Source organism: Haemaphysalis longicornis, unplaced genomic scaffold (genome assembly GCF_048455015.1).
Source record: "Haemaphysalis longicornis isolate Haplotype H1 unplaced genomic scaffold, Haemaphysalis longicornis Haplotype H1 scaffold_19, whole genome shotgun sequence".
NCBI classification, from domain to species: Eukaryota; Metazoa; Arthropoda; class Arachnida; order Ixodida; family Ixodidae; genus Haemaphysalis; species Haemaphysalis longicornis.
In genome coordinates, this window is record NW_027526288.1 from 4819017 (window position 1) to 4843632 (window position 24616).

At 47.9% G+C, this 24616-nt stretch overlaps 1 non-coding gene across 1 annotated transcript; it reads right to left on the reverse strand.

Moving 5' to 3' along the window:
* Nucleotides 1-1913: 1913 nt before the first annotated feature.
* On the reverse strand, nt 1914-1986 carry Trnat-ggu (transfer RNA threonine (anticodon GGU)). The gene has a single exon. It is a non-coding gene; the product is annotated as a tRNA-Thr (tRNA).
* Nucleotides 1987-24616: the final 22630 nt, after the last annotated feature.

Genomic DNA, 24616 nt, shown 5'->3' on the forward strand with positions numbered 1-24616 from the left:
GCAGAAAGTTAAGATCATAGTCACCCAGATAATTGGTAAGGTATCCGAGATCAAATCGGAAGGCGTCTGTTCAGCCCCCACTCTTGGTGCATGTATTTCTTCATTTCCTTGTTTTTTATGTAAATTTAAAAATGTCACTAACTTCAACTTCACTAACCGCAGTACGAAAAAGCACACACATTCTCCCACGCCAACTTTGGCGTTGTTGACTGCCGACCTTTGTTGCGGAATTGCCTCAACGAGCCCCTCCTTCACTAACGGTATTGTACCTCCGAAATCCTAGCTGGCGCCTCGGATCTGGCAGCCTTGACGCCAAGATAGCGTAAAAGGGTTTTCCGCCAGTAAACCCCAAATGACAGGCTGTGAAGGTTCGAGTCACGCCACAGGGGCTTAATAGAAGGGCCTCTTCTCCCTGTGTAGTGCGAGGGGCACTGGTTACTACCCTCAAGCGTCAGGTACACTTGTAGTTGATATAAATACCCCGAAAGTGAAGGAGAACCCAGTCGCCCAGATAGCCGAATGGGTAAGGCAGCCGAGATCACATCGGAAGGCGTTCGTTCGGTCCGCACTCTGGATGCCTGTTTTAAGTGCGAATGCACTTCTTAAGCGAGCCTGAATCGTCCGCCGCCGTCGTCCGCATAGCAACAGCTGCGGGTGCGCGCGCTCCTCGTCTTCCTCCTCGTCTTCCCTAGCAACGGGGGGAGATGGGCGCGCGCTACTCTCCTCCTCCTCTCTCCGCTCAGTGACTGCGAGCGTTGGGCACCTGCTCTCCACTTCGGGCGGGAGAGCTCTTGCTCGCGTAGCGGGCGCTCCGCATTCCGACGCGTGAGGGCGCTCGTGTAGCCCTCGCCGTAACGGCGGGCGCTACTCTCCTCCTCTCTCCGCTCAGTGACTGCGGGTGTTGGGCGCCTCCTCTCCACTCCAAGATCACGATATCCACCGTAATCGCGCAATCAACAACCGTGCATTCGCACTTACACACTCTCCCCCTGGGAGAAGTGCGAGGGAATTTTTCTTCCTTTTTTTGTTTGTCACGTAAATTTAACAAATGTTAACTGCACCAACCATACTGAAAAAGCCTCCCCATCGCCCATTGCCCTGTTTGGCGTTGTAGACTGCTGGCCTTTCTGTATTTCCTCAACGAACCCTTTCGGATCCCACCCATCGGGCATTTTTCACGACTTTCTTTGGGACACAAAAATTTCTTCATCTGTTTCTATGACCTACCGCATTCCCCCCTTAGCTTTTGGAGGTTTTCTTGACCGTGGGTTCGGATCCCACTATACGGGCACTTTTTTCTCCACTTTCTTTCTATCTTTGTAAATTCTTTATCTCTTTCAATTACCTACCACATCCTCCCCTTTGCTTACCTAAGTTTTCTGGACTGACAACCCTTATTTCTGTGTAATTTTCAACGAGCCCCTCATTTGCTATTCTGATCCGCTACACACACACGCACACACATATATATATATATATATATATATATATATATATATATATATATATATTGTAACGAGAAGACGAGGAAGTGGACTGTGCAGCATAGTGCGATGGGCATCTTACACAGACGAACACGGTTGGCGTGGGGTTATCGCTCGTGCTGTGATGGCAGAATTGTAAATAGCTTTCATCTCTTTCTGTAAAAAAATCGCTTCAGCATCGACTATGGTTCAAGTCATCCGTCCTACCGCCACGTAACAATATATATATATATATATATATATATATATAGAGATATATATATATATATATATATAGCGAATCAGAAAATGGGAAATGAGGGGCTCGGTGAAATAAGACAGAAAATAAGGGTTGGCAGTCAAGAAAACCTCGGAAAGCAAAGGGGTGGTTGTGGTGGGTCATAGAAACAGATGAAGTTTTTGACTCAGAAAGAAAGTGGTGAAAAAATGCCCGCCGGGTGGGAACCGAACCCACGACCTCCAGAATACCGGTCTGGTGCGATAACCACTACGCTACCGGCGGGGCTGTTTCCCCACCAGTTTCTCGGGTATTTATGTTAAGGTATTTTTGTTCCTGCACTTGGGGGTGGTAGCCAGCGCCACTCGGACTACTCGGGGTGAAGGGGACCTTCTTTTTAACCCCCGGGCCATGACTCGAGTGCCTACAACATATTTTTACCACTTTCTTACTGACTCAAAAATTCTTCATCTGTTTCTTCTTCATCTTTTTTTTTTTATGCAGGAATAAATAATTGAAAATTCAAGTCGAGAAAAAATGGCGCATTTTTTCTCGACTTGAATTTTCAAATATTTATTCCTGCATAAAAAAAGGCAATCATACCTCATTCGGCACTATAAAACACTATTAAAACGCCAAACAGCACTGGCAATAAGGACTGCAACTTTGATATATATATATATAAGCAGTAAAAAAAATTCTCGAGGAGCCAGAAGAAGTACTTGAGAAAATGGTAGACGCACGATTAAAAACAAAAACAGTGGTTTAGTGACGTTTCGACTGGAGGACCAGTCTTCATCTTGAGTAACATACAACGTTGGAGCACGCACGCTTATATAGGTGCAGAGGGTGTGCTGCAGTGTACCCTTTTTTTAACAACATTGGCGGGTTGGGGCGAGGGAACAGGGAAGGCAGGGCAATATACATGTGGCATTATACATGATGACAAACTCTTTTCTAAAAAGCCCAGAAATATTCAACTTCATCCATGAAAAAAAGACTGGGTAGGGAGCTGTTCAAAAACACTTTTCATACGAATTACACGAATAAATCGATGGTGCAGGAACGTCTCGACACATGAAATGCAAAGTATACGAACAACAAATAAATACAGAACGGAAGCCGCCGGTGACACATCCATTCCTGAAAACACCAATTACCGGCGGCGTGGGGAATGTGAGGGCACTTACAAGTTTATAGAAGTCACAGAAGAGCGCACGTGCCAGCAACGCAACCAATCATTAAGCCAGGTAAGAAGTAACTAGGTGTGTCCTGCGTGGAAGCAACTATTGAATCGGTCGCCAGTAAGGGTCAACAAGTTTCTGTGTATACAATAAAAGAATGTCACAGCATGATGGAGGCATGCAATAAAGAGAGTAATGATTGACAGCCCAAGAAGCGGAGGGGTGGGGGAACCGCGCAACATCGAAGAAAATGGTGAGTGACCGCGCGGACGGCGCAGTCGCGATAACACATTTAACCCCCCAAAGGGGGCCGCCAACCGCGGTAGCGGAGGCGCACTGGGAATGCAGCTACTATTCCATGAAAAAACAGGGGAGACAGACAAGGGTGGGGAGGGGGGCGGAACGTGTGGTGGCTGACAGTGTTCCGTAGGGCGAATGAAACAAAAAAAAAGAAGAAAAAAAAGAAAACAGAAAAAAGAAAGGAAAACAGCGAAAATGGCTTAGGTACTTACCAAAGACGATAATTTCCCCAAACTCACTAATGCCTGAAGATGCGGATTTGAACTTCTAAATGAGATACGATTCGCGGATTTGTCGATCATGGTGAGAGCGAAACCCAGATTCTAATCTGGGTTCTAAGCTGGGTTCTAAGCATATTCTAAGCTGCTACAGTACATACAACAAAATAACCTTTGCAGGGCAGGCGTAGATCACGATTCAGGTTATTCAATACGACAAAAAAAGAGAAGAATGCCGAAAACCAGGACAAATTATGGCAAACACACAACTGAATGTCAAACACTTTTTATACTAAATTAAATGGTAAAATAGATTTTACGCGTTCGGTAAGTGCGTTTAAACAGCACATTAGGAATGTATTGCAGTCACTCGGACTCCACTACAGCAATTGATATTGCCTTCCATTTCTGTTCACGCAATCTAGCTGAAATTTTCTGGTTTGTTTTCTTGCTTTCTTTTTGTGAATGGCGTTACCGTGCTTAGCGAAATATTATACACGTGTGTGTAGTTATTCACTGTGTCATGAGAAATTCATGCATTATTTTTGTAACAATTTGATCAGTTGTAAGCGTTTTTTTTGTTTATTATTATTATTATTTTTTTGGGTATCGGTTGTATCAACTGCTTTATATTATGTTGTGAACTTGCTCGTATATATTTTGGATGTAGTTATTTTCTTGGTGTTCTTTTACTAGACAAGTTGTTTTAGATTTTTTTTGGCAAACATTGCTCTGTACAGATACCCAAATTGTCAATATCTTTTGCGTAAAATGTACACGCAACGTTGTTGAACTGCAGAGGGACAGAGTCCTCGTCAGGCGATTTAGCCTTCAGGATCTGTCCCTGTAGCACACGATGTATTTTGGTTTCTTCCAATAAAGGATTGATTGATTGATTGATTGATAATATCGTGGCTCTGAGGTGGTCAAAAGAGTGCCCATGAAGGATAACGTGTTTTTACAACCGGAGAGATGGCAGGGTTTTGAAATGTGACTTGTGATTATTAAACCTAGTTCTGAACGACTTTTGTGTTTGCCCAATGTATTGTAGGTGTCACACCGTACACTCGAGCAAATATACCACATTGGAACTATCACAGTTCAGGTTTCCTTTGATTTTTAGACGAAAGTCAGAGGCTGAACTGACCGCGGTATCCGTTGTGGACATGTGCGTGCATATTTGACATCGAGGCTTCCCGCAAGGACTGCATCCGCCGGTCGTTTGTGTCCTTATTTTGGATGAGGTCAGCACATCCCTAATGTTTTTGTTTCTCCTGTACACAACCCGTGGGGGTTCGGGAAAAATATGTTTTAGGCGCTCACTTTGGGTAAGAATGTTAGAGTGCTTTTTTTAGTATAGACGAGACTTTGGGAACAGATGCGGAATGTGTTAAGACCAAGTTCGTTTGCGGGGTGTCGTGGGAAGTTTTGGTGCCTCTGAGAATGTCTGAGTGATTCAGGTTTCGTGCTCTGTCTATAGCGTTGTCAAATATTTCAACAGGATATTTTTGTTTCAAAAGTGCACTGCGTAGCTCCTTACAATTATCATTGAAGTCCTCTTCCTTTGAGCAAATTCGACGAAAACGATGGGCTTGGCTACAGGAAATTCCGGTTTTGCAATGTTTGACATGACTGCTTTGAAAATGTAGGTACTGTTGCTTGTCGGTCGGTTTTCGGTACAGTTTAGTGATCAGTTTGCCCTCTGAGATGGTGACGTTTACGTCAAGAAAATTAGCAGTAGACGGGGAGTATTGGTAAGAAAAAGAAATGGAGGGATGCGCAGAGTTGAACGCGTCTATGAAGTTTATCAGGTTCGTCTGCCCGTGGGTCCAAATCAGGAATACATCATCAAAGAAACGCTTATAATAGAGTGGCTTTAAGCTCTGGCTATTCAGAAATTCACCCTCTAGGACGCCAATAAATATATTGGCATAGTTTGGCCCTACGCTTGTTCCCAGTGATGCGCCACTTATTTGGACGTAGTGTTTTCCATCGAACTCAAAATTGTTAAGCTCTAGAATTAGCCGAAGAAGAGTGCTTAGTGTAGGGCCATCAACAAGTTTGTCAAAGGTTGCTTCCCTGTAAGCGTGAGTTACTGCTCGGATTCCATCGTCGTGCGGAATGTTTGTGTAGAGTGACGCAACATCCATTGTACCCAGGAGGGAATTGCTGGGAATATCCAAATCTAAAACGTCCAAAAGGAAGTGGTTAGTATCTTTAATGTAGGAAGGAAAACTAGGCGGTATGATGCTAATTATCGAGTCCACGTACCGCGAAAGGTGTTCCGTGACGGTGCCTATCCCCGCGACGATTGGGCGTCCGGGATTATCTTTTTTGTGGATTTTTGGCAGCAAGTAAAACCTGCCAGCTACAGGATTAAGCGGAACAAGTGAATGGGTGGTTCTTTCTGCCATTATTCCATCCTTCACCAATTGAGTGACATGTTGTGTAACGGTTTCTTTAAAGTCGGCTGTAGGATCATTTTCGGGTGGTTTGTGGAATGACGAGTCTGATAGCTGCCTTTGTGCTTCTTTAACGTAGTCAAGCTGGTTAAGTATTACTATTGCACCACCTTTGTCAGCTGGTTTAATTACAATATCCGTGCGGTGAGAGAGGGTTTCTAATGATTTTTTTTCACTGATGGAGAGGTTATGGCAAAAGGTAGACTGCTTTTTGTAAGCTTCAATGATGTCTTGTTGCATAGCTTTGATATACATATCTAAGCACTCGTCCCGCTGGGGGGGTGGTGTCCAGTGTTGAGGGCTTGGAAGGAATTTAGCAGTGTCACTACATGTTTCGCGGTCATGAAAGTATTCCTTCAACCTCATAATGCGGGCAAAATTTTCCAAATTTTTTAAAAAGCAGGAATTCGGAAAAAAAACCTGTTGTTAGGCAAAAACTCAAACCCCTAGAAAGTATGCTCAAATCGGCGTTGGACAAAACCGCATCTGACAAGTTGACTATGTTACTACTATCGACATCTTCTTGCTGTGTGACTGGTAAGGGGCTAACAGGGGACCCGTCTGGTTTAGGGATAACATTATCACGCGAGAGTTTTTTGGCCTTGACATGAGACAGTTTATCTCGAACCTTTAATTCGTGCGAGGCCAATAACTCGATCTCATGCTTGTTGAGATGGGGAAAGAGAAGTTCTTCGTTCTTCACCAAAGGTTCAAAATTTGTCTGGTAGTCATCGATAATTATGCGTATCAAGTCTAATGAAGTGGATTTGAGCACACTGTCCCACTTTTCCTTATTCGCAGGCGACAACTCAGATGTGGCTGGGTTTAGTTCTATTGCAAGAGCTTTGGGCACAATGGAGGAATTGAGGTACTGTTTAAGAGTGGAGGCATGCATCTCATATCGGACACGTTTGTCGGTTAGTTTTCTGGCATCTAAAAATGTTCTAGAGACATTATGGTTGGGTGCGTTACCGGCATCAGTAGGGCGCAGTCAATACTGGCGGCCGCTGGGCAGGAACTTTGAAGTGTTCAAATGGAGGTTGAACTGCCGGATCGAAGAAGCTGCAGTGGAAGGCACCGCAGGGGCAGCGGCCGAGGCGGCGTAGCTGCGCGGCGGTGATGTTGAGGCCTGAAGGGACGGCTCCGCCGGCGCGGAGTTGGTCGGCCAGGTCGAAGACCAGGTTGTAGACGGGCCCCTCCTGTTAAGGCACATGCCATGGAGGTGGCTGGCCATGAGAGCGACGCCTTCGAAGCTGGGTGAAGGCCGTCTGCTGCAAGACCTCGTGCCGCAGGATAAAACTGCAGCTCGTGGTCAATGTAAAACAGCGTTCTTGACTGTCGGCAGTAGTTCCGGAGAAGCCGATTGAAGAACGACGCCTCTCGGTTGCACCGTCCAACAAACCGGTAATTTCGAATCCTGAGGCGGCGGTTCGTGCTTCTTAACAGCACCAGGGTCGCGTACACACGAGACACCTTCGGACATTCTTGAACAATCAGGTCCAGGAGAGCCTTGTATCTTTCGAATGCCGTGGATCCATTGACGGTGGCCAGGTCGTTTGTTCCGACGTGCAGGATGATCGTTTTGGCAGTATCCGGAACGAAGTCTAGGAGGGACTGCACGTCGCCGATGCATGCTCCGGGCTGGGTGAGAAAACCAGGCGTACCTGGTCGGTTGGGGTCAAAGTGCTGGTAGAGATGCTTGGTCTGGGAGTCGCCGGTAACCACCGTGGAGGCAGGGACCTTGGGAAATTTCCAGAAGATGTTTTTAGTCGTGGTCATGGCTGGTTCTTTCGTGGATAGGTAAGCAGTAAAAGAAAATTCTCGAGGAGGCAGAAGAAATACTTGAGAAAATGGTAGACGCACGATTAAAAACAAAAACAGTCGTTTACTGACGTTTTGACTGGAGTACCAGTCTTCATCTTGAGTAACATACAACGTTAGAGCACGCACGCTTATATAGGTGCAGAGGGTGTGCTGCAGTGTACCCTTTTTTTAACAACATTGGCGGGTTGGGGCGAGGGAACAGGAAAAGGAGGGCATTATACATGTGGCACTATACATGATGACAAACTCTTTTCTAAATAGCCCAGAAATATTCAACTTCATCCATAAAAAAAAGACAGGGTAGGGAGCTGTTCAAAAACACTTTTCATGCGAATTACACGAATAAATGGATGGTGCAGGGAACGTCTCGACACACGAATTGCGAAGTACAGGAACAACAAATAAATACAGAACGGAAGCCTCCGGTGACACATCCATTCCTGAAAACACCAATTACCGGCGGCGTGGGGAATGTCAGGGCACTTACAAGTTCACAGAAGTCACAGAAGAGCGCACGGGCCAGCAACGCAACCAATTATTTAGCCAGGTAGGAAGTAACTAGGTGTGTCCTGCGTGGAAGCAACTATTGAATCGGTCGCCAGTAAGGGTCAACAAGTTTCTGTGTATACAATAAAAGCATGTCACAGCATGATGGAGGCATGCAAAGAAGTGAGTAATGATTGACAGCCCAAGAAGAGGAGGGGTGGGGGAACAGCGCAACATCGAAGAAAATGGTGAGTGACCGCGCGGATGGCGCGTTCGCGATAACAAATTTAAACCCCCAAAAAGGGACTGCCAACCGCGGGGTTGGAGGCCTACTGGGAATGCAGCTACTATTCCATGAAAAAAAGTGGAGACAGACAAGGGTGGGAAGGGGGCGGAACGTGAGGTGGCTGACAGTGTTCGGTAGGGCGAATGAAACAAAAAAAGAAGAAAAACAAAGAGAAACAACAGAAAAAAGAAAAGAAAACGGTGAAAATGGCTTAGGTACCCACCAAAGACGTTATTTCCTACCTGGCTAAATAATTGGTTGCGTTGCTTGCACGTGCGCTCTTCTGTGACTTCTGTGAACTTGTAAGTGCCCTGGCATTCCCCACGCCGCCGGTAATTTGTGTTTTCAGGAATGGATGTGTCACCGGCGGCTTCCGTTCTGTATTTATTTGTTGTTCGTGTACTTTGCATTTCGTGTGTCGAGACGTTCGCTGCACCATATATTTATTCGTGTAATTCGTATGAAAAGTGTTTTTGAACAGCTCCCTACCCTGTCTTTTTTTTAAGGATGAAGTTGAATATTGCTGGGCTTTTTAGAAAAGAGTTTGTCATCATGTATAGTGCCACATCTATGATGCCCTCCCTTCCCTGTTCCCTCGCCTCAACCCGCCAATGTTGTGTTTAAAAAAAGGTATACTGCAGCACACCCTCTGCACCTATATAAGCGTGCGTGCTCCAACGTATGTTACTCAAGATGAAGACTGGTCCTCCAGTCGAAACGTCAGTAAACCACTGTTGTTGTTTTTAATCGTGCGTCTACCATTTTCTCAAGTATATATACATATATATATATATATATATATTTATATATATATATATATATATATATATATATATATATATATATATATATATATATATATATATATATATATATATATATATATATATATATATATATATATATATGTATGTATATATATATATGTATGTATATATATATATGTATGTATATATATATATATATATATATATATATATATATATATATATATATATATATATATATATATATATATATATATATATATATATACAGAAAGATAGGTCAGCAGTCTACGACGCCAAAGGAGGCATAGGGGTGTGGTTAGGCTCTTTTCTTTTTTACTACGGTTAATGAAGTGAACATTTTTTTTAAATATACAGAAGAAAGAAAAACACGCGCCCAGAGTGGGGAAAAAAAATGTTCACTTCATTAACCGTAGTAAAAAAGAAAAGAGCCTAACCACACCCCTATGCCTCCTTTGGCGTCGTAGACTGCTGACCTATCTTTCTGTATTTCCTCAAAACGAGCCCCTCATTTCCTTACTATATATATATATATATATATATATATATATATATATATATATATATATATATATATATATATATATATATATATATATATATATATATATATATATATTGAAATGGGGTTTCTTGGCAAGGATTGCTGTGTAGGCGAAAGACGAGGAGGGCACAGGCCGAGCACAGTCCGAGCACAGTCGACGCTTGGAGGAAGCAGAGCGAGTGAGAACCCCGTCGCTCCAGGCGATGGCGGTGCGGCTTCCATATTCGGCTTCTGCTACCGACGACGATAAAGTGGCGCACATCTCCCGCAGGGGATTGGTGACGGTCTTGTTTCTTCCGGTGAACGTTGCCAATCTTCTGCATTACAATCACCCCCGGGCGAAAAGGGTAGCCATCCTGCCGACTCACGGCGCTGGCGAAACAAGTGGATCGTAATAGGGTTTTAGACGTTCAACATGCACTGTTTCCCGACCACGGCGTCGGAGATCCTGGGAAGGTGTTAAGGGCTCGACAACATAATTGACTGGGGAAGTCTGTTTGATGACGCGGTAAGGGCCTTGATAGTTTGAGAGGAATTTCGAGGAGAGACCAGGAGTCCGAGTGGGTACCCAGAGCCACACACGAGAATCAGGAACGAAGCTCGGCACGGGCTTGCCATCAGTGTGAGATTTTTGGCGGCCCTGTTCTTCCGTGGTAAAAGAACGAGCAAGTTGCCGGCATTCTTCTGCACGCTTGGCGGCCTCCGAGACCGGAGCACACTCAGATGGATCGGGACGATACGGCAGAATGGTGTCCAACATACACGATGGCTCACGCCCGTATAAAAGGAAAAATGGAGAGAACCCAGTCGTGACTTGAGTGGCGGTGTTATAAGAGTAAGTCACGTATGGAAGCACCAGGTCCCAATTTCTATGATCGGACGCTACGTACTTAGACAACATATCTCCAAGGGTGCGGTTAAAGCGCTGTGTTAGACCGTTTGTCTGCGGGTGGTAAGCTGTGGTCGTGCGATGGATGACATGGCATTCTTTAAGAAGCGCCGAAATGACGTCAGACAGGAAGACACGTCCTCGGTCACTGAGCAGTTCTTTAGGGGCACCGTGACGAAGTATAAATCGACGCAAGAGAAACGAGGCAACTTCACGTGCCGTGGCAGTTGGCAGAGCAGCGGTCTCTGCATACCGTGTTAAGTGGTCAATGGCCACTATAGCCCAGCGGTTTCCGGCGGCTGTGCAAGGTAATGGGCCGTACAAGTAAATGCCAACACGGTCAAATGGCTTGGCCGGGCAAGGCAGCGGTTGCAAAGGACCGCTCAGATGGGGCACCGGCGCCTTTCGTCGTTGGCAGTCTTGGCAGGACCGAACGTATTTGAGCACAAAGCTGCACATCCCACGCCAAAAGTAACGAATGCGCAAACGTTGATACGTTTTGAGCAGGCCGGCATGACCGCACGTGGGATCGGAATGAAAAGAGGCGCACACATCGGATCGCAAATGTTGAGGGATGACAAGTAACCATTTGCGGCCGTCGGCGTGATAGTTGCGGCGATAAAGCAGCCCATCGCGTACCGCAAAGTGTGATGCTTGCCTACGCAGAGCCCGAGTCGTAGCGGCCCTGGAAGGATCGGATAGGCAGCTGATGAGGGAAGCGATCCAGGGATCCTTCCGTTGCTCGGCTGCCATATCAGTCACCGAAAGGGCCAGCAGATCACCGGACGGCTTCGCAAGGTCAGAAGAAACTGGTGAACGTGACAGAGCGTCGGCATCAGAATGCTTCTGACCGGACCTGTATATGACACGGATGTCGTATTCTTGTAGGCGAAGCGCCCATCGCCCAAGACGACCTGCCGGATCCTTTAACGACGCCAACCAGCAAAGCGCGTGGTGGTCAGTGACCACATCAAATGGACGGCCGTACAGATATGGTCGAAACTTAGCAAGCGCCCAGATGATGGCCAAGCACTCCTTTTCGGTTACCGAATAATTCGCTTCAGCTTTCGTCAACGTGCGGCTCGCATAGGCAACGACATATTCGTCAACGCCAGGTCTTCGTTGGCAAAGCACGGCCCCAAGGCCAACTCCACTGGCGTCAGTGTGAACTTCAGTAGGCGCTGTAGGATCGAAGTGGCGGAGTACAGGTGGAGAGATCAGTAGACAACGCAGAGTCTCAAACGCGTGGTCGCAAGGTGGGGACCAGTCAGGTAAGTCGCTGGCACCACCAAGGAGTTTCGTCAATGGCGCAATGATAGAGGCAAAGTTGCGGATGAAACGTCGGAAGTATGAGCAAAGGCCAATGAAGCTCCGAAGAGATTTTATATTAGTGGGCTTCGGGAACTCGGCCACTGCACGGAGCTTCGCTGGGTCGGGTAGAACGCCGTCCTTGGTGACGACGTGGCCCAAGATGGTTAGCTTCCTCACGGCGAAGTGGCACTTTTTTAGGTTCAGTTGGAGTCCAGCTCGAGAAAGACAGGTTAAAACCTGTTCTAGGCGCTGAAGGTGGGTCGGAGAATCGGCAGAAAAAATGACAATGTCGTCTAAGTAGCACAAGCAAATTTTCCACTTGAGTCCCCTCAGAATATTGTCCATCATGCGTTCGAATGTTGCCGGGGCGTTACACAGCCCGAACGGCATAACATTGAATTCAGATAATCCATCAGGGGTGACAAATGCCGTCTTCGAGCGATCAGCGTCGGCCATAGGTACCTGCCAATATCCGGATCGCAAGTCAAGAGACGAGAAAAACTCTGCCCCCTGCAAGCTGTCCAGAGCGTCATCAATGCGTGGAAGCGGATAAACGTCTTTGCGCGTGATATTGTTGAGGCGACGGTAGTCCACGCAGAAGCGAATGGATCCATCCTTTTTTTTGACGAGCACGACAGGAGATGCCCACGGGCTGCTTGAGGGTCGAACAACTCCACGCTGAAGCATGTCGTCCACATGCTGCTCGATGGTGCGGCGCTCAGCTGGGGAAACGAGATAAGGCCGCTGCCGGAGGGGGGCATGGGTACCAGTGTCGATGGAGTGCTCGACTGTAGATGTGCGGCCAAGTTCGCTTTGGGCCAAGTCGAATGACGATTGAAATCGTTGAAGCAGCGCCAAAAGTTGGACTTGCTGGGCAGGGTCTAGACCGTCGTCAACAGAGGCAAGAAAAACATCAGTCGAAGGCTCCGCTCCAGGCGGACATGGGTCGAGTCCGGCAACCTGAACCTGAGAAGTGCGGTCCGGAATGGCTATCACGCGACCAGGATCTATGTATTCCAAGCTGCCAAGTGTTTCACCCTCCAGAAGGGCGCACGGCGCCGAAGACACGTTAGTGACAAACATGTTGCCCGTTCCGGCGCTGAGAGTAAGGAGGGCAGACGGCAGGGGAAAACATTTGCGGCGGAGAAAAACGTCAGAGGGCGTAAACAGCGCCGTGGCGTCAGTCGTGGATGCGCAGCGCACGGGCACACAAACAGAAGAATAGGGCGGGACGTCTGTGTCGGCTGCCATGACAAGTTTGGTTGTGGCGGCACTTTTGCTGTCATCAAATAGTGCGTCACAGAAAGAAAACTCAACTTCTGCGCGCGCACAGTCGATCACTGCGTTATGACGCGAAAGGAAGTCCCACCCTAATATGACGTCGTGGGAACACGCCGGTAGCACAATGAGTTCAATGAAGTACAGCACGTCCTGAATGACGACTCTAGCCGTGCAAACGGCCGTTGGTTCAATGTTGTGCGCGCTTGCGGTTCGGAGCGACAGTCCTTGAGGAGGCGTCGTGACTTTGTGCAATAAATGGCACACATCGGCTTTGATGACGGAAACAGCAGCTCCCGTGTCTACCAGGGCGACAGTGCTAAAACCTTCTATGGTAACGTCGATAACATTAGTAGGGGACGGAGGAGGGTGAGGCCTTGTACTTTTCGACGTCAGCGCAGTTCTTGCCTCGGGAACTGCGGCGACTAGTTTTCCGTGCCTTCGTTACCAGGACGACGTCGCATCGGAGAAAGCGAGCGACGGCGCTGGGAAGATGGACGACGGTCAGTAAATGTGGTGCGATCCGAAGAGCGAGGTTCAGTCGGGGAGCGAAGTGGCACCTGGGCTGGAGCCGACGGCGGAAAACCGGCATGTGTAGCGTCCCATAATGACGGCGGACGGCGGCGGCAGTAGCGTGCGACGTGCCCAGGTACTCCACAAGCAAAGCAAATAGGACGATTATCCAGAGTACGCCACGGACCACCGGCCTGGGAATTAAACCGTGGAGGCGGAGGCACAGTTGGACAGCTCGAGGTTGCACCGGAAACGTCGGCTGGTACGTCAGGGTTGACTGCGGCAATGTTCTTGTGGTGATGTTGGCGTATGTGACTGGCGCGGCAATCGGCACGTATTGCGGACCAGGCGGAAGTGCTTCGGCAACTTGATCTCGGATCACATGCTCGAGAGAAGGTCCTAGCGTCGATACAGGCTTTGCCGCGGCAGGTAGAAGAGACAACTGACGGGCCACCTCCTCCCGCAAGAAGTCTTTGATTTGCGAAAGAAACGAAGGATCTGCGTGCATCGCTGACAAACTTGACACACAGTCATTCTGTACAAGAGACCGTCGAGTGAGGGCCCATTGCCTCCGTAACTCATCGAAGCTTCGGCACATGTTAATGACTTCGGTCACGGTGCGTAAGTCCCTCGACAAAAGCATTTGGAAGGCGTCGTCATCTATTCCTTTCAAGACGTGCTTGATTTTTTCAGCTTCTTGCATAGAGGGGTCGACGCGCCGACACAGGTCGAGGACGTCTTCAATGTAACTCGTGAAGTTTTCACCGACCTGCTGGGCTCGTACGCGCAAGCGCTGCTCTGCTTGAAGCTTGCGCACAGCTGGATGGCCGAAAACCGCAAGGAATTCGTCCTTAAACTCAATCCATGTCTTAAAGCGGCTCTTGTTATTCTTGAACCACACCTCAGCGACGCCGGTCAGGGGAAAGCTCACGTAAGTGAGTTTGAAAACATCGTCCCACCGGTTGTACGCGCTCACCCGCTCAAAGGTTTCGAGCCAATCTTCCGCGTCGTTTTCGTCAGTGCCGTTGAAGTATGGCGGGTCTCGCTCACGCACAGCAACAGAGCACATCACAGGCCGAGGCGAGGGCGTAGCGGTTTGGTTGGCTTCGCTGGTCATCCTTTCGGGCAGCTTTCGGCTCCGGAGTTCCAGGAGTGGATCGTGACCCCGGCTCCTCCACCACTTGAAATGGGGTTTATTGGCAAGGGTTGCTGTGTAGGCGAAAGACGAGGAGGGCACCGGCCGAGCACAGTCCGAGCACAGTCGATGCTTGGAGGAAGCAGAGCGAGAGAGAACCCCGTCGCTCCAGGCGATGGCGGTGCGGCTTCCATATTCGGCTTCTGCTACCGACGACGATAAAGTGGCGCACATCTCCCGCAGGGGATTGGTGACGGTCTTGATTCTTCCGGTGAACGTTGCCAATCTTCTGTATTACAATATATATATATATATATATATATATATATATATATATATATATATATATATATATATATACACAAAAATGGTTTCGACCATGGTAAAAAAAGAGAACAGTATAGAGGGAAGTGAGACTTCCCTAGCGTCGCAACCATTTTTGTCGAAATAGCGTCGAAACCATTTTTGTGTATATTCTACCGGCGCTGGCTACGAGCCTGCCCAGTTTCTTCGTCCTCCTTGATCGCATCGTCGTCGTCGTCTTGTAACATAACCCCGCCGTCAAGGTAGACCGTCTCGTTCGAGGCATTAGTAGGTGAGGGAGTTAAGTGAGTACGAACAATGAAATGATAATACACAGTGAAGACGTTGTTGCCACCACGCATGATGATGAAGAGCTTGGTGAACACTGGCCCCGGAACAGCCAGCCCGCCGACGCCATGAAGCAACGTCCGAAACACTTGAGAAGACTCGCCGGCGAACGGGGCAGGGGGTCGGCATCGTCGTCTTGTCTGGTCGCGGCTTCTCACGTCTCGGCTGATTTCAGATTGTCATAGGCTGGGGGCGCGGGCTGGGGTACAGATGTAGTGATGGCTCACCGGGGCTGGGGCATGCCGACGCTGTCCAAGAGCCTGGAGAAAATCGCTTCAGGAGCCAAGACGGCGCGATGCTGGGGCCGGCATGAAGTTGATCGTCCCGCACACTCCACCAAATGTTACGTGGTGGCAGGACAAAGGCAATGAACCATGAGATGCGCGAACGATGTATTTTCACTATTTAGAAGATGTCGGCCATGAGGCAGAACCGGCGCTGGCTGTGCTCCTGCCCAGCTGGTGGTGGTGGTGGTGCCAAAAGAGATGGCTCATACCCACTCAGGGGGATTGGCCAGGAAAGGGGCGCTCACAGAGAGAAATTACAAGGTAATTAAAGAAAGACATTTAAGGAGGTAAATAAAATATGAGGGAAATATATACAGAAAAAAACAACTGCTCAAACATGAGACGTAGCAACAGGAAGTGTTGAAACCAACATAAAATAAAATAAAAAATAAAGGAAAGAAAACATGAAAAGTACGTAGAGAAATAAAACAAGAAGGGAAGCTGGCGAAGGAGAGGCAGTGGGCGGGAAGGCACTGATAGTAGCGATCATACTCGTGAAGTTGATCGTCCCGCACACTCCACCAAATGTTACGTGGTGGCAGGACAAAGGCAATGAACCATGAGATGCGCGAACGATGTATTTTCACTATTTAGAAGATGTCGGCCATGAGGCAGAACCGGCGCTGGCTGTGCTCCTGCCCAGCTGGTGGTGGTGGTGGTGCCAAAAGAGATGGCTCATACCCACTCAGGGGGATTGGCCAGGAAAGGGGCGCTCACAGAGAGAAATTACAAGGTAATTAAAGAAAGACATTTAAGGAGGTAAATAAAATATGAGGGAAATATATACAGAAAAAAACAACTGCTCAAACATGAGACGTAGCAACAGGAAGTGTTGAAACCAACATAAAATAAAATAAAAAATAAAGGAAAGAAAACATGAAAAGTACGTAGAGAAATAAAACAAGAAGGGAAGCTGGCGAAGGAGAGGCAGTGGGCGGGAAGGCACTGATAGTAGCGATCATACACGCAGGGATCTTTTTGAGGGAAGCCCGGCATGGCCTGGGGCTAGCACGGGAGACGGCCAGATTCCGAAATGAACAAGTGCACGGCGGAGCAAAGATCTGCGCGGCTAAAACCCAGTGCCTTCGCCCCGAACGATAAGATCAGAGGAACAGACAGTGGGAAGGCCAATTTGTTAAAGCTGTTTTCCAAGTATCTTTTTCGTATGGAGGAGTACCGTCGGCAGGAGAGGAAAAAATGTTCAGCTGTTTCTAATTCGTTACAAAATGCACAGAGTGGTGAAGGGGCCAGATTGCAGCGATACAAGTAATAATTTAAGTTTGGGACACCACACCGAAAGCTGGTGAGGGTAACTTCACAAGCTCGTGACTGACTAATCCGGCACTTCCATGAGTGCCGAAGGTGCTCGAGGTCATAACTTGCGTACGCAGATTCCTCCATGCTTTGTAGCAGGCCTAATCTTCGAAAGCGTGCCGAGGTGACAAAATTTATGGGTGGTAGAACCTCCATCACTGGGCCATCCACTGCAATGCCCGCCAGAGTGTCGGCCGCTTCGTTGAGCCAGATACCTGCGTGGCCAGGCACCCATACCAAACGAAGTTTTTGTAAAGACGGAGGCAGTAAATACCCAAGGGCCCGACGTAGGGGAGAAGACTTTGAGCCCGATAGGGCAGTGCAAACAGAAAGAGAATCTGTAAGCACAATTGCGTGATTTGTATCCGAATGTAGCTTCCTAAGGGCCAGAACAATCGCTAGATATTCAGCATGAAAAGATGTAGTGAAGTCAGGCAATCGGAGGGAAAACGCCCAATCCAAACCGGGAGAAAAAATTCCCACTCCTGCCTTCTCATTCCGCACAGAGGCGTCGGTTGCAATGATTACATGGGAGGGGAAACCGGTAAGGTGATCTTGCAAAAGGCCCGTTAAAAGGCTCAATGGGAGTAATTTAGCATTCGTGGGAAAAATTTCATCAAAGGCTATCTCTAAAGATGATACTGAATGATTAGGAACAGGGACAGACAAAAGGGCCGCATGTAAGGGGTCTAGTAAAGACTGTACAACTATAACCTGCGGGCGTTTGAATCGGGGCCATGGACTGCTGAAAAACAGCGAAGGCCATGTTACGAAGGCAGTTTGCGGTCTAGATATGGGAGACGCCATTACCCTTATGAATGCGTCAACAGTGAGGACATGCATGCGGAAACGTAAAGGGGGAATTCTGGCTTCCATATACAAAACGTTGATCGGTACATATCGGGGAAGACCCAGGCATAGTCTTAGGGCTTGACGTTCCAGCATTACTAGCGGCCGAAGTTTGTACTGAGGGCTTCCTGAAAAAAGCACACATCCAAATTCTAGGATTGGCCGGACGTACATTCGGTAGATCATTAATAAAGTGTCACGGCGCATTCCAAATCTCTTATTACTTAATCTTCTCAAAACAGAGACAGACCGTGCTCCTTTGGTAGAAATATAATCAATGTGTGGGCGCCAATCCAGATTGTACTCATATATTATTCCCAGGTATTTTAAAGAATCGACCTGGGGAATGTTTTGTTGGCGGTAGCTGAGAGAAAAGGAGACTGGGCCCCCAGCCGGAAATACAAGGAGAGCACTTTTTTGCACATTTAGGGTGAAGCAGAGGCCATCCAGCCAAATCTCTAAGGCGCATAAATAGGCCTGCAGGCGTACGAACAACGTGTGGATGTCCTTTCCTGACGCGAAAAAAGCAATGTCGTCAGCGTAAACGTACACCTGAATGTCTGGACTTATAGGAACAGAGCTCATCAAAATATTAAAAAGCACGGGAGACAAAACAGAGCCCTGGGGAACACCTCGGGTTTGAGAGTATACTGGAGAGGAGAGGCCCTGCTGAGAACAAAAGAATTTTCTACCTGACAGAAAATTACCGATCCATGATATGATATAGTTTGGGAAAGGAAAACGCTTAAGTGCGTTAAAAAGAATTCTATACTCAACACTGTCATAAGCGTTAGCGACATCCAAGGTAACTAGCACTGCAACTTCTTTTCGTGAGCGTGCCAATTGAATGCGGCTCTCCAGATCAATATGAGCAGACCATATAGAACAGCCCTGCCTGAAACCTACCTGCTTGGGGCTCAAGATGTTTTCGCATTCTAAGATATTTTCAATTCTACTGAGCAGAATTCGTTCTACCAATTTTACTACATTGGAAGTGAGGGATATAGGCCTAATGTTATCTATCACGAACCCCAACCTTTTGTTTTTAAGTAGGGGAACAATCTTTGCCAGTCGCCACTCAGGTGGGACCCACGAATGACGTAAGGAGTAGTTAATTACATGCAAAAGAGAGGCGGGGGACTCACTGAACAGAAGTTTTAGCATTTTGACTGTGATGCCATCAGGACCTGGAGCCGCGTCGGGGGCTCGACGTAATCCCTCCTCGAGCTCTTCCAGAGTTACTTCTACAAAGTTGTCCTGTCCATATCCGATAAGGATGGATGGCGCCACCGATGTGAAACGCTGTTGTAATCCCTGTGCAATCCCGTTGAGAAAATCCTGGGTTTCATCCGGGGAAATGATAACCGACTCAACGTTCTGATCTGGGGGAGCTACTTTCCAACTACGTAGCACCTTAAACAGGGTGCTTTTTTTCCGTGGGTCCGATAGAAAAGAAAATCGTTGTGTCTTATATTCTTCCTTGGCCTTAGCAATAGTTCTTTTGAAAATTGCGCGAATAAATTTAAAACTACTCCAATTATCGGGGCACTGGTTGCGAAGCAGCCTCTTCCACGCAGCATTTCTGCGTCTCAACTCACGCGTGAACTCATCGTTCCACCAGAAACTGCAAGGGCCATCCCTAACCGATGACACTGTGAATTTTGAACGTTCTGTTGCTTCGCTAATCAGATTTAAAACTTCCGTAGCTGTACTCTCTTCGTCAACTGGGGCCATTGAAGAAAGAGCTGGGCGTAATGCTTTACCAAAGCGCGTCATATCTACGAATGATTGAACTTTCCGGTTCGGAGTTCGCACGGAGCATAAGATTTCGAAAAACACTGGAACGTGATCACTGTTGGTGGCATCAGAAACTGTGTCCCACTCTCTTACCAGACCTGGCGTAGAAAGAGTCAAGTCCACGACTGAGCGGGACTGGCCGCTTATGCAAGTTGTCACCCCGGAGTTATGACAGGAAAGGTTGTGATCTCCAATCCATTCCCATAATCTCCTACCGCATGCATCCGTGCGGTAGCCCCAGGATACGTGGTGAGAGTTGAAATCACCTGCTAAAACACTGTGGGGTTTGCTTGAGGCGAGAGCGGTATCTAATGGTTTCGTCGATGCAACACCAGATGGGAAGTATGCATTAATCACTGTGAAGGGAGTAGAGTTTGGAAGACAGATGTCAACGCCCAAAATTTCGCATTCACTTGATAACAGTGTAAAAGAGATAGATGCCCTGTGGCAGAAAGCCGTCGAAACTAATGTAAGCAAGCCTCCGCCCCTACCTTGCCGGTCCAAGCGGAACGAGCGAAAGTTACGGACGGTAAAAAATTTAGAGGGAGATAGCCATGTTTCTTTTCCCTCCTCGTTGATCGCATCCTCGTCGTCGTCTTCTAACATACAGATGTTGCGGAGCAGGGAAAACGCCTATTTACAAGTAGTAAACGAATGATTCTCTATTGGCAGATAATTAGCAAGGCAAATTGAGACAGGCAGCCAGGTGTTTCAGCTCGTGCACGCGCTAGTCCACTGTTGAAAACCAGGAGGCAGACGCGGTAAAACTAGCACCGGTTTATTAAGACCTTTGAGCGGGCGATTCGGTTGAGGAAAAAGATAGCACGAGTCTCGCCCCTCGTGAGGCAGTCGCTTGTTCCTTCTTCCTTCTGGTCGTCTGCTTATCGTCTCAAACATCGCTTTTTGTAACAGGCTCCGGGCCGGCCAAATAAAATAAATCAGGTTGGTTTAGCTTCTTCAATCTTCAATGCTTGGAGTGTATGGATCTGAAGCCTCAAGGCGATAAAGGAGTTGAATTGGTCGACGCACAGTGGTTCCGGCAGATGTACGCACTTCACAGGAACGAACCTTTCCGTCTCTACCTTGAAAAAGCTGAGTCACTCAACCCAACTTCACATTTGGCGGGGCGCGTTCCTCTCTCCAATAAGGACAACGTCTCCGAGATGTACAGAATACGTAACTGTCCTTGGACTCATGTGCACGGAGAGTAGTTCATGCAGGTATTCGCGTCGCCATCTGGTCCAGAGTCTTTCGAGTAGTTGCTCTCGGTGTTTCCATCTCCCACGAAGTTTCTCGGCAGAAGTTTCAGGGGCTGAATTGGGGCACGAAATTTCTTGGGGCAACATTGTTAGACGCTGCCCAATGAGGAAGTGGCCTGGAGTTAGCGGATTAGGTTCATAGGGTTCTGAATAGACGTACGGGATGGGCCTTGAATTCACTATTGCTTCTACTTGAGTTAGAATGATTGCCAGTTCCTCCAAATTCAGGTTGTTCTTTCCGATTGTTTTCTTTAGGGTTGTCTTGATTGTCCGAATTAACCGTTTCCAAAACCCTCTCCACCAGGGGGCTTGTTATACAATAAATTTCCAGTGGATGCAGTTTTCCGAAAAATATCCCTGAATTTCATCTCCTTTCATGACAGCCCATAGGCGCCTAATGTCTTTAGAAGCACTTTTGAAAGTCTTCCCATTGTCGGAATATATGATCCTGCAGAGGCCTCGCCGAGCAACAAATCGCGGGAACGCGGGGAGTAACTGTTGCGCTGACAAGTTACTCACAAGTTCAAGATGAACAGCTCGGACGACTGCGCAGGTAAAAACCAGTATATAGGACTTCTCCATCATTCCGTTCCGCTTGTGCAGTAGAGGTCCGGCAAAGTCTATGCCCGTTAACTCAAAAGGGGGAGATGGCACAGTTCTGTTGGCTGGCAGGGGCGCAAGTGGCTCGCAATAAGGCTTGGCAGAGTATCGTCGGCAGACTGTACATTCGTGAATGACCTTCTTCACTACTTGCCTGGCCCTGATGATCCAAAAAACTTCTCGCAGTTCGGCAAGCACAAGGCTGACACTCGCGTGTAAAAGCCTGCGGTGTTCCTTGAATACCAAGAGTCTTGTGAATGGGCCTGTAGCAGGTAGCAAGACTGGGTGCTTAGAGCTTTCTCTTAGATTACTGAACTGAAGTCGCCCCCCTACCCTCAGCATTCCTTCCTCGTCGAAATAGGGGTCGAAGCGTTTTAGCGACGAAGTCATTACAGTGACACAGTGACAGTTGATCCAAACGCGTCTTATTGAGTCTGCCGGATCCAATACAATTCAGCTGCTTGTGTCTCACTCGTTTGGAGGTTTCCAGCACGTTTACTCATAGGATAATTGCAGTTAGCAATGAACCTCTTCAGCCAAGCGGTTACTCGTATGAGACGGTTGTATGAGCTGTATGATTTGATATCTGCAACCGCACACAGGAGAATTAGGTTGGTTGAAGGCAACGTACTTTCTTCGCCTGTGCTGTCGATATCTTCGTAGTGGTCGAAATCCGGGATGTCGTTGATGTCGGGTGCCGCTGACGCAAGAAAGTGCGGTCCATTCCACCAAAGTGAGCTTTCTAAAAGTTGTGCAGTGATTCCCCTGGAGAGTAAATCCGCTGGATTTTGCTCCCCAGGACAATGTTTCCAGGCGTTGACGTCTGTCAGCGACTGTATTTCGGCGACTCTATTTGCGACAAAGGGTTTCCATTTCTTCGTTGAGTTTTTAAAGCAAAGCTTTGTACCTCTACCCCCTAAGGGTTCTTTCGCGACCATTGGTGTCACCAGAAAACTCCAGCGAACAAATAAAAGAATTTACTGGTGCCACCGCGAATCGAACCTGGAACTGATAGACTAACAAAGGGAGAGCCCGTTGTCTTACCGATATAGCAACAAGCCCACGCTAAGACGGGAAAGACAGGTGGTGTACTCACCAAGCACATCTACGGGTTTACCCCCTGTGTTCTCGCTGAATGTCACGTGAAAGCGCCAAGCGACCAATCACGCCCGTCTAGCGGCCCTGTGCGCACCTTGCTCATGTGCTAAGAGTTACAAAATTAAAGGAACCTCACACCAATGCATGGTATCTCAGTTCTAATACGCCAACGTGCTAAAGCCTGTAGCCTCCAGTGTTCATGTAAAAATCACAGCTCCTTGTCGTCCTCCCTCACGCCAAATCAAGGAATCATTAAAATACTCCTTGATGTACAGGCCATCACTCCAAGCCCCATCATCAAGATACTGGGCCTACATCTCGAGGCTAACACCAAGAGTGACGTCTGCTTGCAGCGCCCCAAAAACAGCAATAATCAAATCATACACATGATCAGGCGAGTTGCCACCAAGAAGCGAGGCCTAAAGGAATCCGGTACCTTTCGATTAATTGAAGATTTTGTCCTCTCGAGAATCACTTACGTCAACCCCCTGTCTTCTTCTCGACAAGGAAGACATAGAGATGCTTTATATAATGATTAGAAAAGCGGTCGAATAGGCCATTGGTCTTCTCATGAGTGCGTGCACACAGAGGCTGCTTAGCACGGGGATCCACAGCACGGTGGAAGAGCTCATAGACGGCCATCTTTCTAACCAGAAGGTCTGACTCAGAACTGCGGTGGGTAACCGCATGCTTCACCAGATTGGCTGGGCAGCCCAGAATGTCACTCCGCTTGACGTACTCCCAGACTCTTGGCGACTAAAACTAAAGATACTCCCTTTGCTTAGAAATATGAACTCCTCACATGACGAGGGTCAGCGAAAAGCACGGGCTCAAGCGCTAAACACCACCCTCGGTGGGGATCATGCAATTATCTACACAGACGCCTCCAAACATCGCGGGATGAAATACGCCATCATCGTGGCTACCTTCAGAACCAACCTCCTTGCGTGTACCTCGGCTAGGACCCAAGAAATGACGGCAGCAGAAGAGGCAGCCATCACCTTGGCTCTCACTCAACCAGGGGTTCGGAGGGTAGTCACCGATTCCCACAAGCCCACTGGAATTACCAGTCGGGTTGGGTATCCTGACATGCACTGCGAGTGCTAAAAAACCACTCCCCAAACGGTTCACATTCAGATTATCTGGACACCCCCTCACGCTTCAATGGAGAGCAACAAATATACCCACCCAACAAGCCTGTGCTGTTACCTCCCGTGCTATGGAGCTGCACGAGGACAGTCACCCGCGTGTCACGTTCAGGGAGATAACCCAGCATTATCGCCTTCTGAGACAGAATGTACCTTCGTCTTACCCTGACATTTCATGAGAACAACAAACTACCGTACGGCTCATACAATCCGGGCTCCTTCCCACAGCTTACGCGTCTTCACTTAATGCATCCGAATCGCTACGACGATGAATGTAAATTTTGCTCAGAAGTAGGAACAATCTGCCCCGTAATCGGGAATGCGACTTTAGCCCTGAGCACCCTCCTCTCTTTCCGTCAATTACCCCACAAAAGCAATGGGAGATGCTGCTGTCCAGGCCCTCTCTACCTACCCAGCTTCAGCAGGTGGACAGAACACAGGCCGCGCGTACTGCATATGGGCCCCACAGAAGAAGGAACCACTCCCCAGGGTTGCACTCGGGGCAGTTCAGAAATCTGAACAGAAGTATTTCATCCACGTCCTCCCCCTTCCCTGCCGCAAATCTCGTCGCCTCCGTCCGCGGCGCAGAGACGGAGAAATCAGATCGTCTAACACCGGGTTGGAGCTTACTTTGATTTTATAAGAAAAGTTTCCACTCTTGTGCTACAGCAAAGCAACTCAAACAAACACCGTT